We start from the raw sequence: 24401 nt of genomic DNA, 5'->3' as shown, positions 1-24401 counted from the left end.
TGTTACCAGTACCACGTCAATTGTGAGGAGTACTAGTAGCTACAGTTGAAGTCGGAAGTTTACATACACTTAGGTTGGAGTCATTAAATCTTGTTTTTCAACCACTCCACAAATTTCTTGATAACAAACTATAGTTTTGGCAAGTCAGTTATGTCAAGCCCTGACCTTAGAGCATTTTAATGTCTCTATTTGGTTTGGACAGGGTGTGATTTGGGGTGGGCATTCTATGTTAATTTATCTATGATTTGGCCGGGTATGTGTCTCAATCAGGGACATCTATCGTTGTCTCTGATTGGGAACCATACTTAGGTAGCCCTTTTTCCCTCCTTTCTTTGTGGGAGGTTGATGTTGTTTAGGGCACATAGCCTTCAACTTCACGGTTTGTTTGTGGTGTTTATTGTTTTTGTCGGCGTCATCTTAAATGAAGAAAATGTACGCTCGCGACGCTGCACCTTGGTCCTCCTTCATCAACAGCCGTTAGGACATCTACTTTGTGCATTACACAAGTAATTTTTCACAAACCCTGACCTCAGTCCTATAGACAATTTGTGGGCAGAAGTGAAAGAGTGTGAGAGTAAGGAGACCTACAAACCTGACTAAGTTACAGCACTGTCAAGAGGAATGGGCCAAAATTCACCCAACTTAATGTGGGATGCTTGTGGAAGGCTACCCGAAATGTTTGACCCTGTCACGTACATTGTTGTAAGAACTGGATCAAAATGCAGCGTGGTTTGGGTTCATCATCTTTATTACGTGAACTGGCAAAAAACAATAAAGAACGTGAAGCTATGCAGTGCTCAAGGCAAATATACACAAACAAGATCCCACAGCAAACAGGTGGGAAAAAGCTGCCAAAATATCATCCCCAATCAGAGACAACGATAGACAGCTGCCTCTGATTGGGAACCATACCAAGGCAACCGAGAAATAAAGAAACTAGAATGCCCACCCTAGTTATACCTCGACCTAACCAAAATAGAGAATAAAGGATATCTACGGTCAGGGTGTGACAGACCCAAGTTAAACAATTTAAAGGCAATGCTACCAAATACTAATTGAGTGTATGTAAACTTCTGACCCACTGGGAATGTGATGAAAGAAAGAAAAGCTGAAATAAATAATTCTCTACTATTATTCTGACATTTCACATTCTTAAAATAAAGTAGTGATCCTAACTGACCTAAAACAGGGCATTTTTACTTAGATTAAGTGTCAGGAATTGTGAAAAACTGAGTTTAAATGTGTTTGGGTAAGGTGTATTTAAACTTAGAGTAGAAGAGTAGAGTATTTACATAAGTACATTATACTCGATACCGTATGTAATACGCGACGAACGGAAATCATCCTACTAATGGTTTTTGACTATGATGATGTATTCACCTAACGGCACCGCCGGAGGACTTGAGTGAGACTACCTTTAATATGCATGCGATAGCGGAAACCTCACGATATTTGCAATATTCATGCAATCTGAAAGTGTATGGGTCAGTCGTGAAATATGACAGATTTTATGGTGTTCCAAACCTATTTCCCAAGAACACATTTTTCCTAATTGGATCCGGAGATATGTTTTCTCCATCACATCCCCTTCCTCTCCTCCTTCTCTTCCCACTCTCCAATGTGTTTGGGAGCAAGTTGAGACGGTGGCAGGCAACTGAGCTAACTGCATTAACATCAATTTACTGGTGCGGCAGAGGAAACCTGTGTACGACGATAGATGTATGACTCGGCTAGCACAGCAGTGTCTGTGTGCGAGAGAGAGAGAGAGAGAGAGAAAGTGTGTGTGTGTGTGGGAGAGAAATTGTGTGTGTATGTGTGGGTTGCTATATTCCAACTTCACCAGCTCTCCGAAGTAAGACAGTACTGCTAAGTCAATTCATGCAGATTGAACAGACCCCCAGAAGGCTCACACACATACACACCCGTAGTGACCTCCTCCTGCTAAGAGGTAGGAGATGATGAATGATGCTTATGGCCTTGTGTCTCAGTTCCTCTAGCATCAAGAACCACACAGGGGAGGATTCAAATATCAAGCCGCAGTGTCTTCAGATCACAGTGGGCATACGTCTCCTCCTTCCCCTCTGCCCCGAAAGCACCTGGCTGAGTAAATGCAATGCAGGCGGAAAGAAAGAAATATCTTGATAGTATGTCCCTAATTCCTGTGTGGGATGGAGAAAGTGTGTGTGTTTGTATTCTTATTTATTATGGATCCCCATTAACTGCTGCCAAGGCAGCAACTAGTCTTCCTGGGGTCCAGCAAAATTAAGGCAGTTTATACAATTTTAAAAACATTACAATACATTCACAGATTTCACAACACACTGTGTGCCCTCAGGCCCCTACTCCACCACTATCACATTTACAGTACATAATCCATGTGTACATGTGTGTATAGTGTGCATGTGTCTGTGCCTATGTTTGTGTTGCCAGGGTCTGCTGTTCCATAAGGTGTATTTTTTATCTGTTTTTTCAAATCTAATTTCACTGCTTGCATCGGTTACTTGATGTTGAATTGTGTTCCATGGAGTCATGGCTCTATGTAGTACTGTGCGCCTCCCATAGTCTGTTCTGGACTTGGGGACTATGAAGAGACCTCTGGTGGCATGTCTTCCGGGGAATGCATGGGTGTCCGAGCTGTGGCCAACAGTTCAAACAGACAGCTCGGTGCATTCAACATGTCAATACCTCTCATAAAAACTAGTAATGAAGTCAATCTCTCCTCCACTTTGAGCCAAGAGAGATTGACATGCATATTATTAATATTAGCTCTCTGTGTACATCCAAGGGCCAGCCGTGCTGCCCTGTTCTGAGCCAAAAAGTCATTTTTTGTGGCACCTGACCACATGACTGAACAGTAGTCCAGGTGTGACAAAACCAGGGCCTGTAGGAACGGCCTTGTTGATAGAGCTGTTAAGAAGGTAGAGCTGTGCTTTATTACTGATATATATGTGTGTGTGTGTGTGTGTGTGTGTGTGTGTGTGTGTGTGTGTGTGTGTGTGTGTTAGAGTTGTCATTCTCAGCCCGAACCCGACGGGGCAGAATTACAAAAATTAAACTGCCGCAGGAAGTGCAGCCAGCTGGCAGATGCTGAAGCTATACCTAATTACAGCCATTTTATTTTAGTTTCTTACCTGTTGTTTCTCTTACTGAAAAGTTATGCTACCGAAATCCCTCATTTGTCTCTCCGTAGGAGAGCCAATCATAATCGCATTCATAAATTGGTTATAACCACGGACCATCACTGTAACACATGCAGCAAAATGGATGAGAAGGTTGTGATGAAGGGTCTTGCCACAGGCAAATGTATATTGGTTGCTCAGGAGGGAAAGGGGAAGTCCTGTGCTTCTATTGTGGAGAAAGTAACCACCTACTCAATCGCTGTCCGATTCACCCCTCAATAAGGGGTGACCACAAACCCTCCACTTCCACCCCGGGTAAACATTTCTACGTTTTTTAATTTTACCAAAAGGCCAGTTTGTTATCCCGGCTCTTCCTTCTGCTAATTGGGTCACTCAGTTAGTGGCGGGACTAGTGGACTCGGGGGCCGCAGGTAGTTCCATTGACGAACAATTAGCACAACAATTAGGAGTCAAACTAATCCCTGTTAATCCACCCCTCAGGATAAATGAGCTGGACGACAACCTTCCAGATCCTATTTTACAACCTTTCGGAACCCATCTTACATTGGTACCCCAGGTAATCTTAGGTTTTATTACATACAGTCGGGAGGAACTACTGGATATAAGAGCAACGTCAACTCACCATCATTACGACCAGGAATACGACTTTCCCGAAGCGGACCCTCTGTTTTGCCCACCACCCAGGACAATGGATCGGATCCCAGCCGGCGAACCAAAACAACGACGCCGTAAAAGGGGCAGACAAAGCGGTCTTCTGGTCAGGCTCCGGAGATGGGCACATCGCGCACCGCTCCCGAGCATACTACTCGCCAATGTCCAGTCCCTTGACAACAAGGTTGATGAAATCTGAGCAAGGGTAGCATCCCAGAGAGACATAAGAGACTAACGTTCTTTGCTTCACGGAAACATGGCTCATTCGAGACACGCTATCAGAGTCGGTACAGCCAGCTGATTGCATCGCGCCGACAGAAACAAGCATATAATTAACGAGACGTGGTGTGATCATAACAACATACAGGAACTCAAGTCCTTCTGTTCACCTGACTTAGAATTCCTCACAATCAAATGTCGACCGCATTATCTGTAACGGTATTCTTCGGGTGAAAGAGAGGCAGACCAAAATGCAGCGTGGTTATTTTTGTACATCTTTAATCAAGATGAAAAAACAACAATCTACAAAACAAGAACCGTGGAAAAACCGAAACAGTCCTATCTGGTGCCACAAAGACAGGAACAATCACCCACAAAACCCAACACAAAACAGGCTACCTAAATATGGTTCCCAATCAGAGACAATGACTAACACCTGCCTCTGATTGAGAACCATATCAGGCCAAACATAGAAGTAGACAAACCAGACACACAACATAGAATGCCCACCCAGCTCACGTCCTGACCAACACTAAAACAAGGAAAACACACAAGAACAATGGTCAGAACGTGACATTATCTACCAAGAGAATTCTCTTCGATTATAATCACAGCCACATATATTCCCCCCAAGCAGACACATCAATGGCCCTGAACGAACTTTATTTGACTCTATGTACACTGGAAACCACATATCCTGAGGCTGCATTCATTGTAGCTGGGGAATTTAAGAATCTAAAAAACAAGACTCCCTAAATTCTATCAGCATATCGATTGTGCTACCAGGGCTGGTTAAACCCTGGATCATTGTTATTCTAACTTCCGCGACGCATATAAGGCCCTCCCCGCCCTCCTTTCGGAAAAGCTGACCATGACTCCATTTTGTTTCTCCCTGCCTGTAGACAGAGACTAAAATAGGAAGCTCCCGCGCTCAGGTCTGTTCAACTCTGGTCAGACCAATCTGATTCCACACTTCAAGATTGCGATATGTTGGGCATTGCTGCAAACAAAAACTTGGACGAATACGCTGATTCGGTGAGTGAGTTTATTAGCAAGTGCATCGGTGATGTCGTACCCAAAGCAACGATTAAAACATTCCCAAAGCAGAATCCATGAATTGATGGCAGCATTTGCGCAAAACTGCTTTTAACCAGGGCAAGGTGACCGGAAACATGACTGAATGCAAACAGTGTAGCTATTCCCTCTGCAAGGCAATCAAACAAGCTAAGCGTCAGTATAGAGACAAAGTAGAGTCGCAATTCAATGGCTCAGACATGAGAGGTATGTGGCAGGGTCTACAGTCAATCACGGATTACAAAAAAAAAAGAAAACCAGCCCCGTAGCGGACCAGGATGTCCTGCTCCCAGACAGACTAAACAACTTCTTTGCTCGTTTTGAGGACAATACAGTGCCACTGACACGGCCCGCTACCAAAATCTGCGGACTCTCCTTCACTGCAGCCGACGTGAGTAAAACATTTAAACGTGTTAACCCTCGCAAGGCTGCAGGCAAAGACAGCATCCCCAGCCGCGTCCTCAGAGCATGCACAGAACAGCTGGCCTGTGTGTTTACGGACATATTCAATCAATCCCTATCCCAGTCTGCTGTTCCCACATGCTTCAAGAGGGCCACAATTGCTCCTGTTCCCAAGAAAGCTAAGGTAACTGAGCTAAACGACTACCGCCCTGTATCACTCACTTCCGTCATCATGAAGTGCTTTGAGAGATTAGTCAAGGACCATATCACCTCCACCCTACCTGACACCCTAGATCCACTCCAATTTGCTTACCGCCCCAATAGGTCCACAGACGACGCAATCGCAGCCACACTGCCCTAACCCATCTGGACAAGAGGAATACCTGTGTGAGAATGCTGTTCATCGACTACAGCTCAGCATTTAACACCACAGTACCCTCCAAACTCGTCATCAAGCTCGAGACCCTGGGTCTCTACCCCGCCCTGTGCAACTGGGTACAGGACTTCCTGACGGGCCGCCCCCAGGTGGTGAGGGTAGGTAACAACATCTCCACCCTGCTGATCCTCAACACGGCGGCCCCACAAGGGTGCGTTCTGAGCCCTCTCCTGTACTCCCTGTTCACCCACGACTGCGTGGCCATGCACGCCTCCAACTCAATCATCAAGTTTGCGGACGACACTACAGTGGTAGGCTTGATTACCAACAAATACGGTCTACAGGGAGGAGGTGAGGGCCTTCGGAGTGTGGTGTCAGGAAAATAACCTCACACTCAACGTCAACTAAACAAAGGAGATGATCGTGGACTTTAGGAAACAGCAGAGGGAGCACCCCCCTATCCACATCGACGGGACAGTACTGGAGAGGGAAGTAAGTTCCTCGGCGTACACATCACGGACAAACTGAATGGATGCTGCCGTCCAAGATAGGCAAAATGTCTATGACCATGTGTGCACACTTTTATAGTCCATGGCTGTGCCACCATCAGAGGAGCCAATGCGTCTGTGCCATCCCCTGCCAAGAGAATAGAGCTGGAATTTTCTGAAAATGTCACAGAGAATTCCGATGAAGAAGATGCGAACGGCCAGAACATCACTGGGGCCAAGCTTCCTGCCATTCAGGACCTACAGTATATAATAGGTGGTGTCAGAGGAAAGCCCATCAAATTGTCAGAGACTCCAGTCACGCAAGTAAGTTACAGACTGTTTTTTCTGCTATCTCAGGGCAAGCGGCACTGGAGCGCCAAGTCTAGGACGAAAAGGCTCCTCAACAGCTTCTACCCCCAGGCCATTAGACTGCTGAACAATTCATAAAAATCGCACCTGGACAATTTACATTCACCCCCCTTTTGTACACTGCTGCTACTCGCTGTTTGTTACCTATGCATAGTCACTTCGCCCCCACTTACATGTACAGATTACCTCAACTAGCCTGTACCCCTGCACACTGACTCAGTACCAGTGCCCCCTGTATATAGCCTTGTTATAGTTCATCTTATTGTGTTACTTTTTATTTTAGCCTATTTGGTAAAACTTTTCTTCAACTGCAATGTTGGTTAAGGGGTTGTAAATAACCATTTCACGGTGAAGTCTACACTTGTTGTATTCGGCACATGTGCCAAAACATTTTTGATTTGACAATGAGGTGACAAGATACACCACACAAAGGCCTGTGATGGCAGACGAAGGAGACCTGTTGGCCTGTTGAAGCACAGTATGTCCACGGCTAGCCAAGTTGACGAGAGATGGTAGCCCAATTATTCTGACATTTCCAATAGGTTGCCCAGCCTATTCAATCATTAATGAATTATTAATTTCCATTTTATTTCAGTTTGCCAGCGGCAAGAGGCAACTTTCTTTATCCCCATGACCACCAGCGATCCCTGGGGCACATGGAGTGCCCCCCTGAATCTCTCCAAAGATACGTATTCTTCTGTTCTGTTATCTTGTGTTATCTTAAGACTTAGGCCATAATAGTCTAATAATTATGCAAGGCTCCCTTAGTTATTTTATTTTCAAAATAAAAAGACTGATTTATTTAAAGATATGACTGACTCAAACTTATGGACTACTATCAATAATAATAATAAAAACAAGAAGAAGTAAAATAAAAAAATCAATAACAAACAACAGCAAGGTGGGCTAGAACCGCATGTAGGTCTATAAGGTGCCAAATAGGGTGTTAAATGAAAGTTTGTGTTTCTGCTTGTTTGAAACGAAACCTAGAGAGTCTGTTCTAACTGGAAAGTTTTTTAAAGTCTTTATTACAGAAAAATTATGAAACAGTCGCATTAATGTTCTTTAGCAGGCATGTGGTTTATTTGGGCCTATTCCCAATTATTCAAGATTACCTTTATTTCATTTTAAAATTGGAATGCTTCATTCATAATAAAAGATCCCAGAAATTTTCCATACGCACAAAAAACATTTCTCCCAAATTTTGTGCACACATTTGTTAACATCCCTGTTACTGAGCATTTATCCTTTGCCAAGATAATCCATCCACCTGACTGGTGTGGCATATTAAGAAGCTGATTATACAGCATGATCATTACACAGGTGCAGTTTGACCTGGGGACAATAAAAGAACATTCCAAAATGGACAGCTGATGAAACTGTAGGTTTGCACAATCAAGGAATTTCTGCACAAGCTGACAGAAACCTTCTCAGGGAAGCTCATCTGCTTGCTCGTCATCCTCACCAGGGTCTTGACCTGACTCTAATTTAGCTTTGTATCCGACTTCAGTGGGAAAATGCTCACCTTTGATGGCCATTGGCAGACTGGAGGAATGTGCTCTTCAGGGATGAATCCTGGTATTAACTGTACCGGACAGATGGCGTTGTGTGGGCAAGCGGTTTTCTGATGTCCAGGTTGTGAACAGAGTGCCCCATGGTGGCAGTGGGGTTATGGTTTGGGCAGGTATAAGCTACGGACAAAGAACACAGTTGCATTTTATCAATGGCAGATTGAATGCACGGAGATACCGTGGCGAGATCCTCAAATCAAATTTTATTTGTCACATACACATGGTTAGCAGATGTTAATGCGAGTGTAGCGAAATGCTTGTGATCCTGAGGCCCATTGTAGTACCATTCATCTGCCGCCTTCACCCCATGTTTCAGCATGGCCCCATGTCGCAAGGATCTGTACACAATTCCTGGAAGCTGAAAATATCCCAGTTCTTACATGGCCTGCATACTCACCAGACATGTCACCCATTGAGCATGTTTGGGATGCTCTGGACATGCTACAGCGTGTTCTAGTTCCCAACAATATCCAGCAACTTCGCAGAGCCATTGAAGAGAAGTGGGTCAACATTTCACAGGCCTCAATCAACAGCCTGATCATCTCTATGCAAAGGAGATGTGTAGTGCCACATGTGTCGCGCCGCATAGTGGTCACACCAGATACCGACTGATTGTCTAATGCACACCCATACATTTAAAAAAGAAATCTGTGACCAATAGATGCATATCTGTGGGTCAACATTCCACAGGCCTCAATCAACAACCTGATCAACTCTATGCAAAGGAGATGTGTAGCGCCACGTGTCGCGCCGCATTGTGGTCACACCAGATACCGACTTATTGTCTAATGCACACCCATACATTTAAAAAATGTATCTGTGACCAACAGATGCATATCTGTATTCCCAGTCATGTGAAATAAATATATTAGGGCCTAATTTTTTTATTTCAATTGACTGATTTCTAAATGTGAACTGCAACTCAGTAAAATCTTTGAAATTGTTGCATGTTGCGTTTATATTTTTGTTCGGTGTACTGTAGTTGTAAGGGTGGCAGATATAGGCGCTTAATGTGTAAAAATGTTTTTGCCTTGCTTACATTAGTACCAATTAAGTTGACGACTCGAGGGGACTTGATTTGTGATCTGACTTAAAATTATTTAAAGTTGACTCAGAAATATTAAAATCTGAAAGGGATCTACAGTTGAAGTCGGAAGTTTACATAAACTTAGGTTGGAGCCATTAAAACTAGCTTTTCAACCACTCCACAAATGTCTTGTTAACAAACTATAGTTTTGGCAAGTCGGTTAGGACTTGCAGTTAGGTCATTTTTATAACTTTTATTTACAGACAGATTATTTCACTGTATCACAATTCCAGTGGGTCAGAGGTTTACATACACTAATTTGACTGTTTCTTTAAAACTTGTTAGGGCTAGGGTCCTTTTTTCTCAGTTTACGCCTGACTGACGCGCCCAAAGTAAACTGCCTGTTGCTCAGGCACTGAAGCCAGGATATGCATATAATTATACCATTGGAAAGAAGACACTTCGAAGTTTGTAGAAATGTTAAAATAATGTAGGAGACTATAACAATAGATTTGGTAGGAGAAAATCAAAAGAAAAACCAACCTGAATCCTTTTTTGTTTTTGAGAGGCCATGCTCTTCCAATAGAACGTATAAGGAAAAAATGAAATCTAGCTTCCAGTAGGCATTTCCTATTGCTTCCATTGGGTGTCAGTAGTCATTGTTCAAGGTTGCAGGCTTGTTTCTTCCAAAACGAGGAAGAAATATGTGTTTTACCACAGGGATACAGACTTGTGTATGCACCGATACGAAGAGGACACGCACTGGCTAATATCATTTTCCTATTGAAAATAAAACATTTCCGTATGAAATATTATAGTTTAATTACATTTTAGGGTATCTGAGGATTAGATAGAAACGTATTTTGACATTTTTAACAAAGTTTAGAGTTAGCGTTTTAGATTCTTTTTTCTGCGTGTTGAACGAGTGGATTACTCAAATCGATGGTGCCAACTAAACACACTTTTTGGGGTATAAAGAACGATTTTATCTAACAAAACAACACTACATGCTGTAGCTGGGTCACTTTGGATGACAAATAAGAGGAAGGTTTTCAAAAAGTAATTGGATATTTAATCGCTATTTGTGAATTTATAAAACGTGTGCCGATAGAACAATATTTTCATGTGGGTCACCGTCCTCAAACAATCGCATGGCACACTTTAGCTGTAAAGCCTACTGTAAATCAGACAGTGCAGTTGGATTAACAATAATTTAAGCTCTTAATCGATATAAGTCATTTGTTTGTACATATTTGTTTAATATCCATTTTTTTATGATTATTTATTTGGATTGAGCGCCCTCCAGTTTCACCGGAAGTTGTCCAGCAAGCGGGATGCCTAGCCTTATACAGCTTGGAAAATTCCAGAAAATGTCATGGCTTTAGTATCTTCTGATTAACATCATTTGAGTCAATTGGAGGTGTACCTATGGATGTATTTCAAGGCCTAACTTCAAACTCAGTGCCTCTTTGCTTGACATCATGGGAAAAACAAAAGAAATACAAAAACATTGTAGACCTCCACAAGTCTGGTTCATCCTTGGCAATTTCCAAATGCCTGAAGGTGCCACGTTCATCTGTATAAGCAATAGAACGCAAGTATAAACACCATGGGACCACGCAGCCGTCATACCGCTCAGGAAGGAGACACGTTCTGTCTCCTAGAGATGAATGTGCTTTGGAGTGAAAAGTGCAAATCAATCGCAAAACAACAGCAAAGGACCTTGTGAAGATGCTTGAGGAATCAAGTACAAAAGTATCTATATATACAGTAAAATGAGTCCTATTTCGACATAACCTGAAATGCCCCTCAGCAAGGAAGAAACCACTCCAAAACAACCATAAAAAAAGCCAGACTACAGTTTGCAACTGCATATGTGTAACGGTTTTCTTTAGGTGAAGGAGAGGCGGACCAAAACGCAGCGTGGTGGTTATTCATGTTTTTTAATAAAGACACTAGACATGAATAAACTAACAAAAACAATAAACGTGGAAAACCAAAAACAGCCCTATCTGGTGCAAAACACAGAGACAGGAACAATCACCCACAAACTCACAGTGAAACCCAGACTACCTAAATATGGTTCCCAATCAGAGACAATGACTAACACCTGCCTCTGATTGAGAACCATATCAGGCCAGACATAGAAATAGACAAACAAGACATCCAACATAGAATGCCCACTCAGATCACACCCTGACCAACCAATGCAAACTATGGTCAGGGTGTGACAATATGGGGACAAAGATTGTACTTTTTGGAGAAATGTCCTCTGGTCTGACGAAACAAAAATAGAACTGTTTGGCCAAAATGACCATCATTATGTTTGGAGGAAAAAGGGGAGGCTTGCAAGCCGAAGAATACCATCCCAACCATGAAGCACGGGGTGGCAGCATCATGATGTGGGGGTGCTTTGCTGCAGGAGGGACTGGTGCACTTCACAAAATAGATGGCATCATGAGGGGGAAAATTAGATGAATATATTGAAGCAACATCTCAAGATGTTAACTTCAGTCAGGAAGTTAAAGCTTGGTCGCAACTGGGTCTTCCAAATGGACAATGACCCCAAGCATCCTAACTGACCTAAGAAAGGGCATTTTTACTATGATTAAATGTCAGGAATTGTGAAAAACTGAGTTTAAAATACATTTGGCGACGGTGTATGTAAACTTCCGACTTCAATTGTATGTATACAGCGGGATCATTGTTAACTATTTATCCTAGTCATTATCATACTATTCTTTTCACCATTGTCACTGAGTAATTCATTTTATGAAATGTTTATAGTAGGTACTACACCCTAAAGCATTATACTAGCCTCTTAATCCTGTATGTAAGGACCTCCCTAATTCTTTGTGTATGTGCATGAGTGTATGGGTCTGTCTGTCCGTATGTGCTCCACCTCCATCTGAGATCAATTAGACCTCTGGTACTGACCAGTGCCTGCATGAAAAGATCATAAACGCTGTTTCTCAGACACTCTTGGCTGGCAGAGGAAGCAATGGAGAAACACAATCAGGTACGGCCTCTGCCCACTCATCAAGCAATTAAGTGATAAACGGCCAACTCTATCTCCTCGGAAAGACACCAGACAGAAATAAAGGCAGTCATGGATTAGGCCAGAAAAGGGTTCTAAGATGCCAAGAATTCTGTGTGTTTGTAACGGTTTTCATTAGGTGAAGTAGAGGCGGACAAAAATGCAGCATGGTTGTTATTCATTGTACTTTAATAAAGAAACTGTACACGAATGAACTAACAAAACAACAAACGTGCGAAAACCTAAAACAGTCCTATCTGGTGCAAAACACAGAGACAGGAACAATCACCCACCAACACACAGTGAAACCCAGGCTACCTAAATATCGTTCCCAATCAGAGACAATGACTAACACCTGCCTCTGATTGAGAACCATATCAGGCCAGACATAGAAATAGACAAACAAGACATCCAACATAGAATGCCCACTCAGATCAGTGTGACAGTGTTGGAGTTCATCCACGATCAAGCCTAAATGGATTGGGCGGACCGTTAATTGGACAACCTAAATACAGAGCGAATTCTGATTATCATCCCCGCTGCTTGGAAGTCGATGCTTGTCAGTATTGTTGGTGGCTAGGCTGTTATCAATAAACGTTGAAGTAAGGTGGATGAAGTTCAATTTGCCTGCTGTGGACAAAGAGACCCCCAGCTCCACTAAAAAAGCAGGGACTGTGAAGAAACATAGGCATACAAACACCAAACATACACTACCGTTCAAAAGTTGAATGTCCTTGTTTTTGAAAGAAAAGCATTTTTTGTCCATTCAAATTACATCAAATTGATCATAAATACAGTGTAGACATTGTTAATGTTGTAAATTACTACTGTAGCTGGAAACGGCAGATTGTTTATATAATATCAACATAGGTGTACAGAGAACCATTTTCAACAACCATCACTCCTGTGTTCCAATGGCACGTTGTGTTAGCTAATCCAAGTTGATCATTTTAAAAGGCTAATTGATCATTAGAAAACCCTTTTGCAAATACGTGAGCACAGCTGAAAACTGTTGTACTGATTAAAGAAGCAATACAACTGTCCTTCTTTAGACTAGTTGAACTTCTGGAGCATCAGCAAGTGTGAGTTCGATTACAGACTCAAAATGGCCAGAAACAAATTTCTTCTGAAACTCGTTAGTCTATTCTTGTTCTGAGAAATTAAGGCTATTCCATGTGAGATATTGCCAAGAAACTGAAGATCTCGTACAACGCTGTGTATTAGTCCCTTCCCAGAACAACGCAACCTGGCTCTAACCAGAATAGAAAGAGGAGTGGGAGGCCCCGGTGCACAACTAAGCAAGAGGACAAGTACATTAGAGTGTCTAATTTGAGAAACAGATGCCTCACAACTCCTCAACTGGCAGCTTCATTAAATAGTACCAGCAAAACACCAGTCTTAATGTCAACAGTGAAGTGGCGACTCCGGGATGCTGGCCTTCTAGGCAGAGTTGCAAAGAAAAAGCCAATATAAAAAAAAATATTAAGATGGGCAAAAGAACAAAGATTCTGGACAGAGGAAAATTGGATATATACTGGATATAAAAGCAACGTCAACTTACCAACAATACGACCAGGAATATGTCTTTCCTGAAGTGGATCCTTTGTTCGGACCTCCACCCTGGACATGGGATCTTATCCCTGAGGCCGACCCAAAACAATATGGTCGCCGCAGTAGAGGCAGATGGAGGGGCCTACTGGTCAGACTTAGAAGGCGAGCACAACACCCACGGCTTCCAAGCATATTACTCTCCAGTGTCCAATCTCTAGACAACAAGTTGACAAAATTAGGGCGCGAGTTGCTTTCCAGAGACACATCAGAGATTGTAATATACTCTGTTTCATGGAAACATGGCTCACTCGGCATATGTTGTCAGAGTCGGTACAGCCACCCGGTTTCTATACGCGTTGCGCCGACAGAAACAAACATCATTCTGGTAAGTAGAAGGGCGGGGGTGTATATCTTATGATTAACGACTGGTATAATCATAACAACATACAGGACCTCAAGTCCTTTGTTCACCTGAACTAGAATTCCTTACAACCAAATGCCGACCGCATTATCTACCAAAAGAATTCTCTTCGATTATAGTCACAGCCGTGTATATCCCCCCCAAGCAGATACCGACGACGACCCTGAAAGAATTTCACTGGACTCTATGTAAACTGAAAATCATATACAGTTGGGCAAAAAAGTATTTAGTCAGCCACCAATTGTGCAAGTTCTCCCACTTAAAAAGATGTGTCCCCCTGCTTAAGCCAGTACATGTCCAGGCCCGTCTGAAGTTTGCTAGAGAGCATTTGGATGATCCAGAAGAAGATTGGGAGAATGTCATATGGTCAGATGAAACCAATATATAACTTTTTGGTAAAAACTCAACTCGTCGTGTTTGAAGGACAAAGAATGCTGACATCATGCTTTGGGGCTGTTTTTCTGCAAAGGGACCAGGACGACTGATCCGTGTAAAGGAAAGAATGAATGGGGCCATGTATTGTGAGATTTTGAGTGAAAACCTCCTTCCATCAGCAAGGGCATTGAAGATGAAACATGGTTGGGTCTTTTAGCATGACAATGATCCCAAACACACCACCCGGGCAACAAAGGAGTGGCTTCGTAAGAAGCATTTCAAAGTCCTGGAGTGGCCTAGCCAGTCTCCAGATCTCAACCCCATAGAACATCTTTGGAGGGAGTTGAAAGTCTGTGTTGCCCAGCAACAGCCCCAAAACATCACTGCTCTAGAGGAGATCTGCATGGAGGAATGGGCCAAAATACCAGCAACAGTGTGTGAAAACCTTGTGAAGACTTACAGAAAACATTTGACCTCTGTCATTGCCAACAAAGGGTATATAACAAAGTATTGAGATAAACTTTTGTTATTGACCAAATCCTTATTTTCCACCATAATTTGCAAATAAATTCATAAAAAATCCTACAATGTGATTTTCTGGATTTTTTTTCTCATTTTGTCTGTCATAGTTGAAGTGTACCTATGATGAAAATTACAGGCCTCTCTCATCTTTTTAAGTGGGAGAACTTGCACAATTGGTGGCTGACTAAATACTTTTTTGCTCCACTGTATATCACAGTCAACAAACAAGCGAATATGAGAAAGCCACTAGAAGATTTTAGCTTATTTCGACTCAGCTAGAGTGCTAGGTAAGTCAAAAATAATTGCTAAAACTTAGGTCTACACAAATTGAACTTTCCCCTGTAAAAGTATGGATCACAACTCCGCAACATATTGAGGAGGAACTCTGTCTCTTGCAGGTATATTATCTCAATAGATTCTCTAATGAATGTAATTTGACTCAAGAAATAATATTGGCAACCCTGTCATTATCATCTATAGTGTGAATAGCATTAGCATCTTCGTTATCCTCTATACTATGATTGGAATTAGCATGGTTATTACCATACTCAAACAGGGTGCCATTGCTTTTATATACATGAATGCCATAGATAAAGAACTATGTACGGCAAACTGTTTCATCATACGTTGGACCGCCTATTCACCATTGCTAATGGCATAATGCTATTTGGGTAAGGCTAATTCCTAAATGCACTGGTTGTTGCATAATAGGTACTGCAAAGTGTAAAAAAATAACTAATTGGAGAAGAAAGTTTTGAGTTATGAGGCATTAGACCAGCTACCCATATCTCTTTCAGGGATGTTGTCAAAATCTAAGATGTCCTATTTTATTGAAGTATCTAACTCCCTTGAGAATATGGCGAAGCAACATTGGGCTAGTAATTCCAGTTGTATATCATCAGATGCAGTGAAAATCTGCCAAGAATTTGAAAAACCTAGTTGTGTAAGTAGAATTGAAAGAAAGGACGCAGGGTTAGGGGAAACAAAGTCGGGAAAAAGTTTGCTAGCCTGTAGAGAGTTGCATGTTGTACTCCCTGTGTGGTTTCTACATCCTGTTTGTGTCTGTATATGGGCCAGTTGGATAACACTTGCCTAGTTTTCCAGACACGCTACTTGTGCCCCACTGTCAACCACACAAATAGTGACTGTTCGCGGTCCAACTTCCCAAAACCAATCTAGGTCGTCTTTTATCCTTAGTCTTTCCTTCATTTTCCCATGTGATTGTTTATTAGGAATGGATGTAGAGTGGCCACCTGTCCATTTTTCACCTGGGCCATCTGGTTTCCATCCTCACTTTCAAGTGAAATCTCTAATCTAAAATATCACTGAAAAGATATAAACTGTCTTATTTGTGTAACTATGCATTTCTCAATAAGGGTTTTTCAGTGTAATGAATTCCATTATTGTAGTTAATTTATCCTGAATGCATTACTCTTTTTATCCTTCAGAAAGAAGGCTGGCACATCAGATTCTTGAGATACTTTAAAGGGATAGTTTGGGGTTTTGGCAATGAAGCCCTGGAAATCAACCAATCCTCCCATCATTAACACAATGGAAAGGTTAATTAAATTATTTATCTAAATGTTCAACGCGTGTGGGCAACGGAGAGAAATAAAATGGTGCAGTTTGAGGCCATATGGTGGAGAGTGATGCAGAACCTGGAGATGGGGGTGTGAGCATGTGGGTCTGAGCAGGTGTGAGGCAGTTGATGTTCTCGTTTATATGTGTATGTTTTGTATTGTTAAACCAAAAAGTGCAATAAAATATAGGAAAAATGACAGCTCGCAACTCAAATCTGATTATTAATTAGGAATAAGATTTGATTTGATTTATTTATTTTGTTGGTACCACAATGTCACAAATAATTGAACAAATACTGTTCGGTACTTATTTATTTGATCCAAAGCCACAAATGAGTGAGTCACTCAGCAGTATGCTGACAAATATAGCTTTATGCTGCAAAATAGCCTACTAAATAGGCCAAGCCTAAATAAACGAGTACATTTCATAAAGAAAACAACTAAATGAAATAGCTCAATGTCTTGAAAATATGGGCAACCTTTTTCCACCTGTATCCTCGCTGGACTCTCATTCAGTTTCTTCCCCAAATCAGCATAGAAACACTCCATGTTTCAGAAACCCACTTTATATAGTATAGAGGGGCTATCAGTCTTTCCACACTGTGGTAAATAAAGTCAGTTTGCAATCTTATAATTCTTTCTGACTGTTTTTTGAGAGCGCAATAGCAAAAGCATAATCAGCGTTCTATCTCCCCCTTGTGATAGTTTGGCGGAATGACGCAATTTACCACAATCTGCCACAAAGCGTCGCGGCATAAGCTCAAAACCTTTAATTGAGGAACCACTTTACTTTCCCAGAGTCAGATGAACTCTTGGATACCATTTATGTCTCTGCGTGCATTGCCAAAATCTCAAAGTATCCCTTTAAGTCTCATATACAACATGCTTATAACACAGTCAACAAGCAAGCAAATATGTGACCCGTTTCAAGAAGCTAGGCATGTCACTACTTCACAGGAGAGACATTTGAATGTAAAAAATAAAATTGCCTGTGAATTTTGATGTACCTTAATAACAAACGTGTATTCCATCTGTAAATGCAAATACAATTGTTAAATTACGAGCCTAGTTGGTTTAGCCACGTAAAAATAAAGTAACTTTCCCGCTAGCCATGATTGGGTGAGATAATGGATGGGCTGGTCATGCCGAGAGATGAGTTCGGGTTGGTCTGCCATGTAGCATGCTTCTGTCTATAACATGATCAGCTCAGTATGTGTAGATAATCCTTACTACCGTGGCTTTTTTTAAATACATAACGTTAGCCATGGAGAACTGCAAACGTGATGCTACTACTCTCAACAACATTGCTGACCAGAATTTAGCAGGCGCCATTGACAAAGATCAGTGGGAAAAAGTTGGAATGACTTGACACAATAACAGGACAAACAAGCTGTAGCAAGCTACTAACTCAACGGAGAAGACATGCTGCCGTGAAGTGTTCTTCCATGTATACGGGTAACAGTCTAGCTACATTTTCAAATATTATACATTTCAAATTTTGTCAGAAAGTTGTTTTCATTGAAAGTTAGAGCATACTGTTAGTTAGCTAGTGAATGGTAGCTTGCTAGCTCGCTAACTAACATTCCGTGTTAAAAATCTATTCATATCACAGAAAGCAATTTACATTGCTAGTTATAGCCTAAAGTTAGTTAGCTTTAGCTACCTGCAGATTCATACTACACATCAATTAATGTGGCTAGCTATGACAATCAGTTTGTATTGCTAGTAGTATGGGTTGGGATTATGGCTAATGGTTTAGCTAGCTAGCTATCTAACTAGCATGCGAGGAAAAGTGACAGAAATACATCTTCACTATCAAATAAGAGCAGCGGGATCAACGTACCAAGGGTAGACCAAGGCACAGCGTGATTTGGGTTCATCATAATTTGTTTTGAATGTGAACCAGCAACAAAAACAATAAAGGGAAACAAAGAAAACGTACAGCCTTGTAGGGCTCAAAAGCAAGATCCCACAAACAACAGGTGGGAAAAGGCTACCTAAATATAATCCCCAATCAGAGATGATAGACAGCTGCCTCTGATTGGGAACCATACCAGGCCAACATAGAAATACAAAAACTAGACTACACATAGAAATAATAAACTAGAACACCCCCCAGTCACGCCAAGACCTACTCCACCATAGAAAATAAAGGCTTTCTATGGTCAGGATGTGACAGCCCTTCTCTTTCAGACAGGCAAACTAGCCAGTTGAGGTATTTAGACCATGCACATGACTGACTCAAAGTATGGTTTAGAAACTCTGACTGACACATGAGAAACATGTTTACTGGCAAAAAATACCAAAAATTATTGGATCATAATCATATCCAGAAAATTGCCCATATCTGTTACATTACTCGTTTTGTCCAACTACTCGACATACCCCTAGTGTCTGGGTAAGCTCCATCTAATAATTATAAACTATTTATACAATATTTTTTTCTGAACACTATCTAGTTTTGAATTTGTTACTTTGAAAATATGCAAGTAACCATTTCACTGTACTGTTTCCTTCTGTATCCTGTGCATGTGACAAATACAGTTAGATTTGATTTGATATAGTGTGTGTTCACCAGAGATGGTAATGTGAAGAATAACATGACATGAACCAAAGTCAGATTAGGATACTAGGCCAAGGACTAGTTTTTCCCTTATTGCAGGCTACTACTTTCACCACTTGTGACTAGGGGGCAGTATTTTCATTTTTGGAAAAATAACGTTCCCGTAGTAAACAGGATATTTTGTCAGGACAAGATGCTAGAATATGCATATAATTGACAGCTTAGGATAGAAAAACACTCTAAAGTTTCCAAAACTGTAAAAATATTGTCTGTGAGTATAACAGAACTGATATTGCAGGCGAAAGCCTGAGGAAAATCCAATCGGGAAGTGCCTCAGGGTTTGAAAGCACTGCGTTCCAATGCGTCCCAATTGAGCAGTGAATGGGCTATCAACCAGATTACTTTTTCTCCGTATTTCCCAAGGTGTCTACAGCATTGTGACATAGTTTTACGCATTTATGTTGAAGAATACCCGTAAGCGGCTACATTGCGCAACTGGTCACCTGATGGCTCCCAGAGTGATTCTCGCGTAAAATACAGAGGTAGCCATTATTCCAATCGGTCCTACTGAAAAATCAATTTCCCCGAGGGATATATTATCGAATAGATATTTGAAAGACAACTTGAGGATTGATTATAAACAATGTTTGCCATGTTTCTGTTGATATTATGGAGCTAATTTGGAATATTCTTCAGAGTTTTTGTGACTGCAATTTCCGGGCGATTTCTCAGCCAAACGTGAAGAACAAACGGAGCTATTTCGCCTACGAAAATAATATTTTTGGAAAAAAGGAACATTGGCTATCTAACTGGGAGTCTCGTGAGTGAAAACATCCGAAGCTCATCAAAGGTAAATTATTTAATTTGATTGCTTTTCTGATTTCCGTGACCAAGTTACCTGCTGCTAGCTGGACAAAATGCTATGCTAAGCTATCGATAAACTTACACAAATGCTTGTCTAGCTTTGGCTGTAAAGCATATTTTGAAAATCTGAGATGACAGGGTGATTAACAAAAGGCTAAGCTGTGTCTCAATATATTTCACTTGTGATTTTCATTAATAGGAATATTTTCTAGGAATATTTATGTCCGTTGCGTTATGCTAATTAGTGTCAGTCGATGATTACGCTCCCTTATGCGGGATGGGGAATCACTAGAGGTTTTTTAGCCTTGAAATTCTTTGGTTGTTTTCTCAAAAGTGGGGTTACAAGTTTATCATCTTTCAATGCAGAATTACTTTCCCATTGTTCCTCAACTGCAGTATGTGAAATGGTGTATACCATTTTGTATCTCTAAGTCTCTACTTAAATCCAATGTAAAAAACACAATTTCAAATTTTGCTACAAAAGACTTAATCGAGGCCCTCTATCACATATGAGAAAGCCACTGTCAAGCATTGACAGCATTTGGGGGGATTGAGTTGAGGTGTCATTGAATTTTAAAGAGTTGGTTACTTTAATTAATGGGCTAATCATGTTTTTTTCTAAAGATATCACACTTCTCGCCACTTGAGTTTCAGTCATGCAAAAAGTGAACATGGTGGATGTTCTAAAAACAGCTTTCAGGATCTGCAGTCTTGATATGTTCTCTTGCATTATAAAACAATATCTGTTTATAATACAAATCACATACATAAAGTAACAGTTGTGTAGTAATAGGCAAAATCTCTGACCAATTACCATAAATCGATAACCAATCTAGTCATCTTTTTAAAGGAATTACCATGTAATTCTCTGATATAGGCATTATATAATAGAATAGAAGACACACCAAAACCCAGGGCTATAGTTGGCCCTGCTCCAGTGCCGGGTTAACCACTATTTGGGTGTTGGAACTTTTACTGGCCATTCACACTTAGTCCTTTTATTAACAAATGTTTGTGTAAAGGATAAGGTAGCTCAGGGGCAGTTTTAACCCAAATAGCCCTGGGCTCAGTTAATGTAGTGTGAACAACCATTGAAACACATGTCAATAACACCATTGAGACAGAGTGTCAATAACCCCATCGAAACACACTTTATCGTTCCAAACAACAGCCATAAGAATCTAAAGAGTGATATAGGAATGGCTCATAAAATAGTCTGTGGGCTCTGTGCCTGCAGAATCTCTGAGCTCTAACTGCAAAGCAGCGGTTGGATTTCAATTGAACAGCCAGCTGTTCGGGAAACGCAGCAGCAGATGAGAGCCTCAGTGACAAGGGGAAATTACAGTACATATTGGTTTTGTGTTATCGTATCTAATTGATTCCATATTCAACCAGTGGTTACTCGGTTTCTTTCACTTCAACGGGTAGCTGATCGTGGACTTCAGTAAACAGCAGGGGGAGCACCCCCCTATCCACATCGACCGCAGTGGAGAAGGTACGTTTCTCACCGTACACATCAGTTACAAACTGAAATGGTCCACCCACATCACCTCAGGATGCTGAAGAAATTTGGCTTGGCACCTAAAACCGTCACAAAACTTTTACAGATGCACAATTGAGAGCATCCTGTTGGGCTGTATGACCGCCTGGTATGGCAACTGCACCGCCCGCAGCCGTAGGGCTCTCCAGAGGGTGGTGCGGTCTGCCCAACACATCACCGGCGGCAAAATATCTGCCCTCCAGGACACCTACAGCACGCAATGTCATAGGAAGGCCAAAAGGATCATCAAGGACAACACCTACCTGAGCCACTGCCTGTTCACCCCGCTATAATCCAGAAGGCGAGGTCAATACAAGTGCATCAAAGCTGGGACAGATAAATTGAAAAGCAGCTTCTATCTCAAGTCCATCAGACTGTTAAATAACCATCAGTTGCACCATAGAGGCTGCTGCCCTATATACATAGACTTGAAATCACTGGCCACTTTAATAATGGAACACTAGTCACTTTAATAACGTTTACTTATTTTGCATTACTCATCTCATATGTGTATACTGTATTCTATTCTACTGTATCTTAGTCTATGCCGCTCCGACATTGCTCATCCAAATATTTATGTTTTTAATTCCATTCCTTTGGATTTGTGTGTGATGTGTGTATTGTTACTTGTTAGACATTACTGCACTGTTGGAGCTAGAAACACAAGCATTTCGCTACCCTCGCAATAATATCTGCTAATCACCAATAACATTTTATTTTATTAGATTTTTTGCAGAATATAACCTTAAAGGTCTGGAGAAGAATGCCGGTTATAAGAGGGGATTGGACACTGGGGAGCTGTTGAAATGGATATCTGACAGATATTTGTTGTCGACTGTGTTGCTGATAATGTCAGTGTTATAGATATGCATTCTATTAGGATCTGGGAAATTACGTCATTTAATTTTGCAATACCAGGACATAAAACCTAGGTTGAGTTTTCTAAAAGCTTTGTAGCTAACGAGCCACTTTATTTATTTCAACGAACTCGTAGAACATGAAAGTGCTTCATTTTGTCCACTTGACCGTCAAACACACATTTTTACAATTGTTAGGCTACTCGCTGCTGTGGGGCTGGATCGTTGAAATACCCGAAACGGTAGTTATTGGCATTTGAGCTCCTGCATGAGATCCTTCATTTGAAAATATACCAGAATCTTGTAACGAACAAGACCTCTTGTGAAATATCTATATCTATCTACAATCTATATATCTACAGTGCCGTGAAAAGTTTTTGCATATTTTTGATACTGAATGTTATCAGATCTTCAACCAAAATGTAATGTTAGATAACGGGAACCTGCGTGAACAACTAACACAACAATTCCATACTTATTTTATTTGTTTCATAAACTTAGTTAGGCAACACCCAATGCTCCTATGTGAAAACGTAATTGCTCCCTTACACTCAGTAACTGGTTGTGACATATTTAGCTGCAATGACTCCAACCAAATACTTCCTGTAGTTGTTGATCAGTCTCTCACGTCACACTGGAAGAATTTTGGCCCACTCTTCCATGTAAAACTGCTGTAACTCAGTGACATTTGTGGGTTTTCAAACATGAACTGCTTGTTTTAAGTCCTGCCACAACATCTCAATTGGGGATACGGCTGGACTTTGACTAGGTCATTCCAAAACTTAAAATGTGTTGCTTTTTAGCAATTTTAATGTAACTTGACTGTGTGTTTTGGATCATTGTCTTGCTGCATGACCCTGCTGCTATTCAGCTTCAGCTCACAGACGGATGGCCTGACATTTTCCTGTGGAATAAATTTTCATAAAAAGCACAATTCATGGTTCCTTCTATTAAGGCATGTTTTCCAGGTCCTGAGGCAGCAAAGCATTCCCAAACCATCACACTACCACCACCATGCTTGACCGTTGGCATGAGGTTCTTACTGTGGAATGCAGTGTTTGGTTTTCAGCAGGCATAATGGAACCCATGTCATCTAAAAAGTTATACTTTTGAATCATCTGTCCATAGAACATTCTACCAAGAGTCTTGATGATAGTCCAGGTGCTTCCAGGTGCTTTTTGGCAAACTTGAGTCAACTTTTTGGATGAGATGGGTCCCGTTTTGCCATCCATCTAAGTGCAGCTGGGTCATGCAGCAAGACAACGATCCAAAACACAACGGAAAGGGTCTGAGCTGGCAACCCTGAGGTACCATATTTAAAATCTGATGCCACGTTCAAAATCTCCGACTTCTGACTTCAGTGTGTTCACGACAACTGGGAACTCGGAAAAAACTAGCTCTGACTGGGAAAAATCTTTTTGAATGGTCATCCAACTCAGAATTCAAATTTGGGAACTGGCCTCTTTCTACAGCTCCAACTTCCCGACCTGAAGATCATTGAAAGCACCATACAGAACAATCCCTTTACCTCGGTTTTTATAACATCTTTGGTCTGACAGATGCTTGCGTGACAACCAGAATGCATTGTATGATGTCAACAAACATGGCACCACACATAGCTGACAAATAGCTTAGCATTAGCTCATCATAATCAGTACAACCTTCAAAAAAGTATTTTACACGCATCATATGTGTCCATTGCAATATATGCAAGAATTAGAATGCATGATTTGTCACCAAGACTTGAAAACGTGACTAAACAGTAAATACATTA

This window comes from Oncorhynchus tshawytscha, linkage group LG08 (genome assembly GCF_018296145.1).
Source record: "Oncorhynchus tshawytscha isolate Ot180627B linkage group LG08, Otsh_v2.0, whole genome shotgun sequence".
Lineage (NCBI taxonomy): Eukaryota > Metazoa > Chordata > Actinopteri > Salmoniformes > Salmonidae > Oncorhynchus > Oncorhynchus tshawytscha.
The sequence above is the reverse complement of the archived record's forward strand: the minus strand, read 5'-3'. Positions refer to the sequence as shown.